This window comes from Mus musculus, chromosome 3 (assembly GCF_000001635.26).
Source record: "Mus musculus strain C57BL/6J chromosome 3, GRCm38.p6 C57BL/6J".
NCBI lineage: Eukaryota > Metazoa > Chordata > Mammalia > Rodentia > Muridae > Mus > Mus musculus.
Genome location: NC_000069.6, coordinates 70,788,977 through 70,803,111, shown reverse-complemented (window position 1 = coordinate 70,803,111; position 14,135 = coordinate 70,788,977). Strand labels below are relative to the sequence as shown.

Sequence of the window (14,135 nt, the reverse complement as noted above, 5' to 3'; positions counted from 1 at the left end):
TCTCTCTCTCTATGTATGTGTATGTGTGTGTGTGTGTGTGTGTATGTGTGTGTGTATGTGTGTGTCTGTGCATGTCTGGGTGTGTCTGTGTTTTTTGTGTGTGTCTCTCTCTCTAATTAGTGCTCTTTCATTCTGTGCTCTCTCACTCCCTTGCTATCTTTCTCACTCTCTCGCTCTTACTCTTCTTTCTTTCTTCTGGCCCCACTCTCTCCATCTCCTCTCTCCTTCCTCTCTTCGTTCTACTCCATCTTCTTTCCAGATTTATTCCTCAAAACACTTACATGCTGAGTACTTTTTGGGTGATTTCAACATTATAAATGTATATGTCTAATCTCCAAATTATTGTATGTTGTTGCAATAATTTGTAGTCATCTTCTTTTAAATATGGATCTTTAACTAACACTAAAAGTGTTATTAATTCATAATTGCTTTATTTACTGTATCTTAATTCCAATATTTTAAATTGAAGTACAGCAATACAGAAACCACTGCATGTTTGAAATATCGCTTAATATACAGTGTTCTAAGCCTTATATTTTTAATTCAGAAGGATTTATTAGAATATGACAGGAGAAGAGAGAGGCGGGGGAGGAGAGAATATGATATTTGAAAGCGCTACCAGCAAACACCAAAAAAGTTCTGTTCTGACATCTGTGTTCCAGCCCCAGTCTCCAGATCTCTGCTGAATGAAACAAGGAAATCAGTGCTGCGACCATCTGTACCAATTAACTGAATGCAAATGTCCTTGCTGCAGCTGATGGCTGGGCTCTCTGCAGCACAGCAAAGTGCTTGGAAATTCTATTTGCCATTTTGTAAAATGAGATAGGAAATATTGATCAAGGCTATAACATATGAACCCATTCAATTCAAAGAACCTGAGAGAAATGAAAGCAACAAATACTTTCAACTAAAGGATAAAGTGGTTGATGGCATATCAGTTATGCATAACTGTGGACTGCTGTTACTTTCTTAATTACATAACTGGAGAAATCTCTTTATCTGAGGGCATCCAATGGGTTGGGTCAAAAACATTCATTGGTCACTTTGATGCATGATGTTTTATACCCACAATTCTATATTATGTCATAAAGGGCTCACCTTCCTCTTTGCACCAACAAACTTATAGTGAAAAAAGGAAAGGACATGCTTGCACTTAAGTGAAGGCAATAAATTTCCTAAGTATGTGTGATAGCTCTTGCTGGTTAATTACAATTTTACCTTATGGTATTTCCTGAGACCATATATTTCTGGGTTTATATTGACAAGAAAACCATGTTTTCTTATAGATTGAGAATTATTTATATTTATTTAAAATATACTTCACTTGGATATGGTGGGCTACTAGAAGGTTACAGAAGCCGATAAACCTTGTCACTAAGAGTCAATAAATCCAGTGCCTTTACAGATTAAAGTGATCCTTGTACCAGGGAGAGTACTGGCCCTTTAAAGCTGTTCTTCAGTTCCTCTGAAGTTATGAGGAGACCCCTTAGCCCATACACTCAGCCCACTGTCTAGGCAATATTTACCTGTGTCTGTAGTTCTGTAAGATTTATTTTTCCAGTGAAAACTTTCTATAGCAAACTAAGTAGGTTTTATCCATCAACAATCTGTCATATTCTAGGAAGGGGAAATGCAGCTTTCACACGATGGAGAGAGCATTCCTTACAATGCATTGCTACCCTGAAGAAAAATAAGCTAGGTTAAGTTTAGTTTGCTTCTCATATCAAACATTGCAGCAAAATCAGCAGGGAATTTGTGTCTGCAAGGACGCAGTTAAAGTGACAGATATAGATACTGCAGTCTGGTTTCTTTCTAATTGTTCTGTCATTCAAAGCATTTGTGGGAAGATTAATAAAGAAAAACACATGATACTTAAGAATGGGAAAGACAGAAATACAAAGTGAAAAGCCACCTATCCCCCAGTCAGCCGTTTCCTGCAGTATTGCCTTTGTGTCAGTGAATTTCAATATTGTGTTAAGTACAACTCTCTTGTACTGTAATAATAGAGTCTTTCAAAATACCACAGACTAGAACAGGAGTTGGGCTCCCATGTTTTATGATGCTATTTCCCCAGGCAGCCTGGCTTACTGCACCTCATCTCGCTCGGCTTTAGCTATGGAAGGAAATATTAAGAGCTCCATCACTGCCTGAGAGGTGAAATACATCTCCAAAGACTCCATAGCGGCAGGAATGAAAATATTAGAAGGATTTCACGTGGGAATTATAATCACATTCAAGGCTTATTCTTCAGGTTGAAGAGCAAACGCTACGGAGTCTGTTCCGTAACTTTCAACAAAATATTATCAGAATACAACTTTAAATACAATTAAGAACATGATAGCGGTTTCCCTAATTTCAGTTATCTAGTCAGGAGCACATACTGTTCAAATATAAAACTAAAGAAAAAAGAACAAATAGAAAATATAATTTAGCGAATTAGTTCTTTGTCACTTGACATCCTGCCAATAATTTTCTCTTTAGCAGCATGTATGCTAAGTAAAGCCATTTGAGATAGCTGTAGGTAGTGGGGGTCTTTGATCTCCTGCATTAAACCCCAAAGTCATTAAAACTGCTGTATATAGTTAAATTTCAATTAAAACTTCAAAGTTTCAAGTTTAGAAAATTGTCTTCTGTACTATATTGATGGCAGTTCGAAAACATCTTTGCAGCTGCCACTTACAAAGCCGAGTGACACAGACAGTGATATCCATGCATAGAACATGTGTCACATAAATCAATTAATCATCATTCTCAGAAATAAAAATGATAACAGTTTCAGAAGTCTACTTCTAAATAATCATTTCTCTTAATAAAATATATCCAGGCAATCTCTTTACTGCTGTTTTGAGATTGGTTATTTTTGGAATGCTGATTCGCCTTTAATTGGTGATCTAATGTTACAGGTTGAACTGTCATATGAGAATTCATATTTTGAAATCTTAATGCATAGGATCAAAGAATGAGATCTTAGTGATAGATAAGATCTTTATAAGAGTCAAGTGATAATGATTTTACTAGAAGATAAGTTATATAATTTGAGTCTTTGTTTAAAAGAGGAAATTCAGAGGTAGATGTATACACAGGGAGAGGTAGGTAAAGATGATGTAGAGCTAAGAGTGATGTTTCTGCTAGCAAAAGAATGGCAATGTTCTCACAAGAGACAGCTATATCAGGGTCCTTTCAGCAAACGCTTGCTAGTGTATGCAATGGTGTCATCATTTGGAGGCTAATTATGGGATGGATCCCTGGATATGGCAGTCTCTAGATGGTCCATCCTTTTGTCTCAGCTCCAAACTTTGTCTCTCGGCCTAGCAAACACATAAGTGGATGCTCACAGTCATCTATTGGATGGATCACAGGGCCCCCAATGGAGGAGCTATAGAAAGTATCCAAGGAACTAGAGATCTGTAACCCTGTAGGTGCAACAACATTATGAACTAAACAGTACCCCGGAGCTCTTGACTCTAGCTGCATATGTATCAAAAGATGGCCTAGTCAGTCATCACTGGAAAGAGAGGCCCATTGGATATACAAACTTTATATGCCCCAGTACAGGGGAAAGCCAGGGCCAAAAAATGGGAATGGGTGGGTAGGGAAGTGTGGGGGAGGGTATGGGGGACTTTTGGGATAGCATTGGAAATGTAAATGAGGAAAATACGTAATAAAAAAATATATTTAAAAAAAAAGAATGGCAATGTTCTTCTCTAGCCTGTCAGAAGCTACAAATGGGATCAAAAAAGATTCTCTTTTCCCATTAATATACATGAGGAAATATCCCTACAGGTAACCTTATGTTGGGTATTTAGCCTAGAATCTACGTGTTTATATTTACACACACACACACACACATTTGTTTCTGATTTGTTTGAATCAGTCAGTACATGTTGTTCTGTTATATCAGTTCTAAAATAGTACATTTTCTTCAGTTTTGGATATTTCCCAGCACATAAAATCATCATTTATAATATACTATGATTGTTGTCATTTTATCTGAGAAAGTAACATTTTAGTTTAGAATAATTTTTTCTTACCAAAGTTAAAACCCCAAATTTTTCTCTTGTTCATTGGAGACTTGTCAGCAGAATGTTTCCCCACTAGGTTTTGGAGGTTTTTAATGAAAAAATAATAACAATATTTGTCAGCTCGCAAAAGCTTATTACCAAAATTATATATTCTGTATAAAAGTTGTTCTTTTATCTTTTGTCCTAAGAAAAACAAACATTTGCATTTTAATTTAGTTTATATAAAGAAGCAAAAGTATATTATACATGTTTATATATTATGCTGTATATTATAATATATATTATTATATATATGATACATTTGTTTGATATATGTCCTAGTTTGCTTCCTGTTGCTGTACTAAAACACATCAAAAAAAAGAGAGGGAGAGAGAGAGAGAGAGAGAGAGAGAGAGAGAGAGAGAGAGAGAATGGGTGTATCAAAGACACTTAAAACTGTCTGCTTCACATGTGCTGGAAGGCCTGGGTCCAGCCTGTGTGTTTTTTGTTTAGTGGTTCAGAATCTGAGAGCCCCCAAAGGTCCAGGTTAGTAGACTCTTGGTCTTCCTGTAGAGTTCATATCCCCTTCAAGGCTGAAATCCTTCCTCCTATTCTTCCATAGTTCCCAAGCTCCATTCACTATGTGGCTGTGGGTATCTGCATCTGTCTGAGTTAACAGATGCTGACTGCTCAAAGGACAAGGGAATGGGGAATAGGGGAAAGTTTGCAGGAATCAGTGACCAGTAGGAGGACAATGAGTGGTATATAGGGTAAAAAAAATTAATTAATTTTTAAAAAACTATCTGCTTAACAGTTTGATACAGACATAAAGAAGTTAATTTTTATCTCTGAGAAATTCATAAAATACTTTTATGTCATAATCTTTTTCCTTCCTGAACTGCTAGATTCTTTCCTACATCTCTACAGCTCAAACCCTTATGCCCTTTCTTTTTCTTAAATAGAAAACATAGTCCAGTTTGTGTTGGTTGACTAGTTCTGAGCACGGATGGCACCTGTGCTGGATTGTGGTTTAAATACCCAGTGTCACTTCATTGAAGAAAATGGATTTTTCCTCTGCCAGAAGTTATCACTTTCAACTAGCTTCTTGGTTAAAGGTGAGAATTTGTAACCATTTCCCCTCCTCTACACTGGAACTTTTTAAGCCTAACTTATTTTATAATTTTCTTTTAAGTGAAATAAACAAACTTAGCCAAATATAAACTGAAAATGCTTATAAAATGGCAAATAACCCCAGATTCTGTATATTTGGGTAGCTTTCAGATTTTTATATCTTATATTTATAAGTTACATTTTAACTTTAAATATGTTATTACATATTATGCACATTTATGTGCATGTGTGACTGTGTATGTTTGCATAGGAGTTAGTATGTATGTGTGCAAGGGAGGGGGGAGCTGTTCAGCTGTTGTTTCTCATCTTCTAACATACAAGCCCCTGCAGATGAACTCAGGTCTCCATGCTTGACCACAGGCTCATTAAACTGCTAAGCCATCTAATTGGCCTGTAAAAACACTCTATAAGTTATCATTAATACACCTATGTAAAACAGAGTTTTAGGCGATTTTTTTTTTGCCAACTAGACAACATTCCAAAAAGTAGGTGAAATAAAGGGATTAACTGATGATTACACATTAAAAAATTTTAAGCAGAAGCAGCAGATGGATTTCTGAGTTTGAGGCCAACCTGGTCTACAGAGTGAGTTCCAGGACAGACAGGGCTACACAGAGAAACCCTGTTTCAAAAACCAAAGAAGAAGAAGAAGAAGAAGAAGAAGAAGAAGAAGAAGAAGAAGAAGAAGAAGAAGAAGAAGAAGAAGAAGAAGAAGAAGAAGAGGAGGAGGAGGAGGAGGAGGAGGAGGAGGAGGAGGAGGAGGAGGAGGAGGAGGAGGAGGAGGAGGAGGAAGAGGAGGAGGAGGAAGAGGAGGAGGAGGAAGAGGAGGAGGAAAAAATTCAAGCATGTGTAATAAAATAAAATGTGCATTTTGTTTTATGATTATGTTGATTATAGCCTCTGCACTGCTGTTGCGTGTATATTATATGAAAATAAACCACTTCATATTTTTAATAAAATTCCCTAATACCTTTGAATAAGACTCAGTGGTGATCCTTAAGTTCAACTCAAACTCTTACAGACTATATGTGTGTGTGTGTGTTTTATATATATACAGAGACAGAGAGACAGAGAAAGAAAGAAAGAAAGAAAGAAAGAAAGAAAGAAAGAAAGAAAGAAAGAAAGAAAGACAGAAAGACAGAAAGACAGAATGACAGAATGACAGACAGAGGGAGAGACAGTCAGTGTTTTTCTTGGCTGTTCTGGAACTCTGTGTGTAGATGAGGCTGACCTCAAACTCACAAAGATCTGCCTCCCTCAGCCTTCTGACTGCTAGGATTAACTGAAAATATTTTCCTATTTAATTCTGAGCTTTTGTAAACTCAGCATAATATTCTTAACATATAAACTTTTAATTTTTGTCCTGCTATCTGTCTCTACTGCAAATAGCTTCAATATTATTTAATTTTTTAAAATGTCATTTCAAGAACTACATGTCTTTGTCAGTAAATGCTCTATCAATTGCTGAGGTTACCTTACTAATAACTCAAAGTCAAATATAATCCACAAAACAAAAGCTGAATTAAAATGTTTAAAATAAACAATTCTTTATTCACACAATTGAAGAAAAATCTTAAATTTATATTTAGTTTATGCTGCAATTAGCATTGTGGCATCATTAATTTTAAGGGATGTATGGGCATCCATTTCAAATGAACTGTCCAATGAAGAGGAAGTATCTGCCACTACAATCCTGTACTTCAAATTTTCTTTCTCATTTATTATTCAAAAGATCTAGAGTCACTGCTTGGGCACTTGTTTTTTTATGAAGTAGTATGTAATATTCTAGTACAAAATTGTATGTAATCAATGACAGAACATCATTTTGTTTTCCATTTTTTATTAGGTATTTAGCTCCTTTACATTTCCAATGCTATACCAAAAGTCCCCCATACCCACCCACCCCCACTCCCCTACCCGCCCACTCCCCCTTTTTGGCCCTGGCGTTCCCCTGTACCGGGGCATATAAAGTTTGCAAGTCCAATGGGCCTCTCTTTGCAGTGATGGCCGACTAGGCCATCTTTTGATACATATGCAGAGACAAGAGGTCCGGGGTACTGCTTAGTTCATATTGTTGTTCCACCTATAGGGTTGCAGTTCTCTTTAGTTCCTTGGGTGCTTTCTCTAGTTCCTCCATTGGGGGCCCTGTGGTCCATTCAATAGCTGACTGTGAGAATCCACTTCTGTGTTTGCTAGGCCCTGGCATAGTCTCACAAGAGACAGCTATATCTGGGTCCTTTCAGCAAAATCTTGCTAGTGTATGCAATGGTGTCAGCGTTTGGAAGCTGATCATGGGATGGATCTCTGGAACAGCATTTTAGAGGCACTTATTAAAAATGAAAATTTTTATGATGAACTTTTATGTATTATCTCCTCTCCAGATGAAAAATTAATTATGTCCGACACTGCGTGTGATTTTTTTGCTACCTTCAATAATGGATTTACTAATAAATGTGTAAACAACAGAACACAAATAATATTCTATGATAATTTTCAAACTATTTTGTTTCTTTCCAACAGAATGTACCAGTAACCTTGTGTAGTTGCTAGTGTGGCTGGTAAGTTTTGCTTAACCACACAGACTTCTAGGCATACATCTGGACCCTGACATCTTTTTTGTTTGTTTGTTATGTTTTGTTTTGGTTTTGTTGTTGTTGTTTTGTTTTTTGAGAAAGGGTTTCTCTGTGTAGCCCTGGCTGTCCTGGAACTCACTTTTTAGACCAGGCTGACCTTGAACTCAGAAATCCACCTGCCACTGCCTCCTGAGTGCTGGGATTAAAGGAATGAGACTGCCACATACCAAGATTTGCTGTCTGTTAAATCTTTGAAAAGCATGAATTTCCTTATAATTGGGTGATATTTTCCTGCTTCCCCTTTCATTTATGGATTCTGACCACTGCAGTTAGCATCCTCACTGACAGGCTCTGTGTAACTCTTTCAATTTTCCGCGTGATTCTTGGCCATGTTTTCATTTTCGGGAAGCTGTCTTACTCCCCATTCCAACAAAGCAGAAAGGAAAAGAAACTGTTAAACTACAAATTTCATTTTTGTTTCCTCTTTTCCTTCTTGATATTATTTATGGCTCTTATGTCCATAAACCTTATTTTACTGAACTATTAGTGAACATACATATCTAAACAGTACAGATCAGTATTAACAGAATTTAAAGAGGAAATCAATGTAAGAAAACAGAGCTTTGAGTTCCAAAATCAGTTCTGTACCAAACTGTGAAGCTTTTTCTTTCAATATTTAAATACGAGTTCACATTTCTCAGTTCTTAGATGGCAAAGCAAAGACTCTGTACACTGCATAGCTAATTTCTTACAGTTTTAGCAATTACCAAAGCTTATCACAGTAGATGAAAAGATAGCATTTGGTAAACAATAATGTTTAATTGGAAACCCTTTGCTGTGGTAACACTCCCAATTCACTCTGAAAGAAATTTCCTGCCTTCAGAAAGTAATAATGCTTTGATTTTTAGCAAGCCACTCTGTCTCATATTAATGTTAATGAACTTGAGATCATTCTTGCACCTGGAAAATCAATAAGCAGGAAAAATTCTTTTCACTAAAAGGCCAAAAAAAAAAAAACCACTCTGAATCCTATAAAGTTATCTAAAGATACTGTCAAAAGATGAAAATGTCAACAGCTAATTTTTGTATTTCATAAATGAAGCATTCAGCATCTTTTGTTGTCCTTGGTAATAGTTTTGCTTATTATAATGTTATTCTCTTTTTATTAACACTAGACAATCTGGATAAAAAATACACAAAGGTGAGAAATTGTAAGTGGCCTTTTAAAGATCAGACAAGAAAAACTTACTAAAAAGAAAAGATAAAACAATATTTGAGAAAAAAATCAATTCAATGTGGTTACTTTTGATTATTTGTCATTCTGTATATACACACATACATACAAATTAATAGACTTACATGTTTGCTAAACAGTAGCTAAGTCTTAGTATCTGGGTAATTTATATCATGTTGACAGTACATTTATCTTTTTAACTAGATCATATGAAACTAGTCAGAACATAAGAAAACATTTTATTATAGTTTCAAATCTTCAAAACCAGTTGTGATATTGTCTTAGCTGGGGTTTTACTGCTGAGAACAGACACCATGACCAAGACAAATCCTAAAATAGACATTTAACTGGCTCTTGCTTATAAGTTCAGAGGTTCAGTTTATTATCATCAAGGCAGAAAAGCATGGTATCATCCAGGCAGGCAAGGTGCTAGAGGAGCTGAGCATTCTACATCTTGTTCAGAAGACAAACAGGAGAGTACGGAATTCAAGACAGCTATGAGGAGGGTCTCAAAGCACACACCTACAGTGGCAGACTTCCTCCAAAATGGCCACACCTATGCTAACAAGGACACACTTTCAATTATTGCAACTGCCTGACCCAAGCATATTCAAGTCACCACAGATATGGAAAGGAAGTTTATAGGAAAAAAAAGTAAACTAGAATGTGATTTATGTATATTTGGTCATGATTCATTTGGTATATGAATGAATGAAAAATAATTATAGTTATATATATATATACATACACACACACACACACACACACACACACACACACACACACACACATATATATATATATATATATAAAACTCCAGTAATTTGTTCTGTAATCTATATAAAGTCATGAAGTATCCCATTGTCAAAGTAAGTTTAATTTTAAATTTTATTTTAAAATATGCTATTATTATTCTACTTGATTTATTTCATAAATACTCTTCTGGGGGGATATTATGCTACAAATAGCAGCTAAACAAGTTACTGATTCAATAAAATTATAATAATGATACATAATAAAATCTATCACATAATAGCATAGAAAAATTATGATGGATATTGAGGTAAGATTATTATATACATACTGATGAGGTAGTCAGAACTCTGCTTCCTCAACAAATAAAATAAATTCTAATCCATTTAATCTTCAAGTTTTTAAAGATTTACATGTCTCTCATAATGAAGAATTATAGCTATACATTAGTATACACACACATATATATGTATGTATATATGTATATATATATATATATATATATATATATATATTACAAGTAAAATTATGTGATCAAAAGAGGTTAAAAAATTGTCTTTCACAGCAGTGAGTGACACATTTTTAATAATTAACAATTTAGTTACCTTTCTTATACATCTATAACCCACATATTTTATAAATGCATAAAATATTATTTTCAACAAATGAAAATGCACAGACTGAATATTCTGAATAAAGAATTATGCTCTTCTTAGGATTATAAGAAGTTTTCTATAGATAATTGAACTCAGAAACAGATAATGGATTGATGATGCCTTTCCCTTACTTCTAACATTACTAATTTGGTTACAGGCTTCTAATAAGCACATATATTAATTATTTGTAATTTTCCCCTTTCTCTTTTCCTCAATTCAATGAACTATGAACTACAATTGTGCTGTCTATATATCCATGGGTGTGGATCCACTGACCAGAAGCTACATACTTAAATAAAATTGACTCTCTCTTCACAGAGGACTTTAACTTCCAATACATTATCAGTTCAGTGTGGGAGATCATGAACCCTTTCGAGTCCACTGTGAATATATATATATATATATATATATATATATATATATATATATATATATCCCCTTTGTAGATCATCCTCCGGGACCCTATATCCCATCCTCCTTCACCCTGCTTCTATGAGGATGCTCTCCCATCCATCCACCTACTCCTGATTCCCCTCTTTGTTATTCCCCTACACTGTGGCATAGAGACTTACTGGGACCAATGGCCTCTCCTCTAATTGATATCCAACAAGATCATCCTCTGCTACATATACAGCTGGAGCCATGAGTACCTCCATGTGTACTCATTGGTTGGTAGTTTACTTCCTGGAAGCTCTCGGGGAGAGGTCTGGTTGATTGATATTGTTGTTCTTCCTATGGGTTTCAAACCCCCTGAGCTCCTTCATCCCTTTCTCTGAATCCTTCATTGGGGACCCTGTGCTCAGTCCAATTGTTATCTGCCCTTGTATTTGCCAAGCTCTGGCAGAGCTTCTCAGGAAACACCTATGTCTTTCACTTGCTTTGTTACAGTTACAGCAAGGTATTTTATATTATTTATGACTATTGTGAAGGGTATCATTTCTGTAACTTCTTTCTCAGCCTGTTAATCCATTAAGTAGAGGAAGGCTACTGATTTGGTTGAGTTTATTTTATATCTAGTCACTTTGTTGAAGTTGTTTATTAGCTATAAGAGTTCTCTGGAGAAATTTTTGGTGTCACTTAAATATATTATTATATCATCTGCAAATGGTGATATTTGACTTCTTCCTTTCTGATTTGTATCATTCTCCTTTTGTTGTCTAATTGCTTTGGCTAGGACTTCAAGTACCATATTGAATAAGTAGAGAGAGAATGGGCAGCCATGTCAGTCCCTTATTTTAGTAGAATTGCTTCAAGTTTCTCTCCATTTAATTTGATGTTGACTACTGGTTTGTTCTATATTGCTTTTACTAAGTTTAGATATGGACCTTGAATTGTAGATATTTACAAGACTTTTACTATGATTGGGTGTTAAATTTTGTCAAATGTTTTCTCAGTATCTAATGAGATGATTATGTGTTTTTTGTTTATATAGTGGATTACATTGATGGATTTCCATATACTGAACTATCCCTGCATCCCTGGCATGAAACTTACTTGATCCTGATGGATGAATGTTTTGATATGTTCCTGGATGCTGTTTGTGAGACTTTTATTGAGTATTTTTGCATCAATTTTCATAAGGTCAATTGGTCTGAAGTCCTCTTTCTTAGTTGGGCCTTTGTGTGGTTTAGATATGAATTTAATTGCAGCTTCATAGAATGAACAGGGTAGTGTTCCTTATGTTTCTAATTTCTGGAATAGTTTGAAGAGTATTGGTATTAGGTCTTCTTAGCTATTAAAAAGAATGAATTTATGAAATTCCTAGGCAAATGGTTGGACCTGGAGGGCATCATCTTGAGTGAGGTAACACAATCACAAAAGAACTCAAATGATATGTACTCACTGATAAGTGGATATTAGCCCAGAAACTTAGTATACCCGAGATATTAGATACAATTTGCAAAACACATGAAACTGAAGAAGAACGAAGACCAAAGTATGAACACTTTGCCCCTTCTTAGAATTGAAAACAATCACCTATGGAAGGAGTTACAGAGACAAAGTTTGGAGCTGAGACAAAAGGATGGACCATCTAGAGACTGCCATATCCAGAGATACATCCCATAATTAGCCTCCAAATGATGACACCATTGCATACACTAGCAAGATTTTGCTGAAAGGACCCTGATATAGCTGTCTCTTGTGAGACTAGGCCGGGGCCTAGCAAACACATAAGTAGATGCTCACAGTCAGCTATTGGATGGAGCACAGGGCCCCCAATGGAGGAGCTAGAGAAAGTATCCAAGGAGCTAAAGAGATCTGCAACCCTGTAGGTGCAACAACATTATGAACTAACCAGTACCCTGGAGCTCTTGACTTTAGCTGCATATGTATCAAAAGATGGCCTAGTCGGCCATCACTGGAAAGAGAGGCCCATTGGACACGCAAACTTTGTATGCCCCAGTACAGGGGAATGCCAGGGCCAAAAAATGGGAATGGGTGTGTAGGGAAGTGGGGGGGAGGGTATGGGGGACTTTTGGGATAGCATTCTAAATGTAATTGAGGAAACTACGTAATAATAAAAAATATTTAAAAAAAAAGAATGTCTTTCTGTACTAAATTATTCTTAACTTAAAGGGCCAGTAAAATATCTTCAACAAAATTATAAAAGAAAATTTCTCTAACCTAAAGATCTTGTGCTAATCTTATACAGGCATCCATAGCTGCTGTGAGTTTATAGTGCAATGGTCCTGTACTGTTTAAAGACACTCTATTGAACATTTGGTTCTAAAATTATTCTGTTTTGTTTCCCATTATTCTCCTTGTAGCTTGATAACTATTGTAATGTAATTGTCTCATTTTCATTGAGCATACTACAGTTGATTATTCTCTACAATTTAAATCATTGTGTTTGCATTGCAGTGGTTTGTTTTTATTTAATTTTCTTATTAATAACTTTTTAAATAAGAAACCTCTTCACCAGAGAAAAATGAGAAATGTGGCTTCATTATGCCATGTTTGAGGAAGGCAAATTAATTTCAGATTTGGTGAGCCGGTTAGAATAGCATTAGACTCATAAACCTATAGATCTAGCAAGGGGGTTGCAAGAGGTACAGTCATCATCAACTACATCAAATGATGAAAAATGATTATAAGAGACTTGCTGAATTTGAAGTCATAAAAAAAACTTGAGAATCAGGATTTTAAATATAAATATCAAGAATATCACAGGCATCAATTGTTTCAAAAGAAACTCTACAAAAAAGAAGGCACTAGATTCTGTAGCTGTGCTTTAATATAGGCTGGTAAGAAAAGAAGTACAAAATACCTTCCTTCTGTTATCTGAGTGCTAAAGTAAAATGCTGCTTTCTTGCTTTACTTCTTTATTTATTTATTTTTCATCTTGCTCCCACATTGTTGGTTTAATTCAGCCCCTTCTTTATTCCAGATAAGCAATGGAGTTTCTCTCCTTCCCATCAGTGAGCTTCTGAAATCTCAAGTTTGTATTTGATTGCTTATTAAGTGTTTGTCAAAAGAGAGGCTGACTCAGCTCTGTTAATTGGTGTGGCATCCCATATTCTCTCAAACTAACTTGGCCAGATACAGAAAAATAAAGATCTGCTAATTGGTTCTGTGGGTTTGTTACCAGTTATCTCACAGTGCAAATGTTCACAAAAAATACTTGAAATATTCCTCTTTTCATTCTCTCCTTTCCTTTTTAATTGTGTTTTTATGACCTGAACTTTAAAGCACTAGTAGCAAAATGAGTGTACAGTGATTAATGAAGTTTTTCTTACTCTGTCCAGTAAGATTAAATACATTTAGGAGAACTATTAAGTGATTCATA

The 14,135-nt window shown here is 35.4% G+C and overlaps 1 long non-coding RNA gene across 1 annotated transcript in view; it reads left to right on the top strand.

Moving 5' to 3' along the window:
- Gm6634 (predicted gene 6634) overlaps window positions 1-14,135 on the top strand; it is a 34,913-nt gene that overhangs the window by 4,180 nt on the left and 16,598 nt on the right. Inside the window, exons 2-3 of the long non-coding RNA NR_040556.1 lie at window positions 4,964-5,116; window positions 11,781-11,929. This is a non-coding gene — a long non-coding RNA (predicted gene 6634). The remainder of the gene's footprint in view (window positions 1-4,963; window positions 5,117-11,780; window positions 11,930-14,135) is intronic.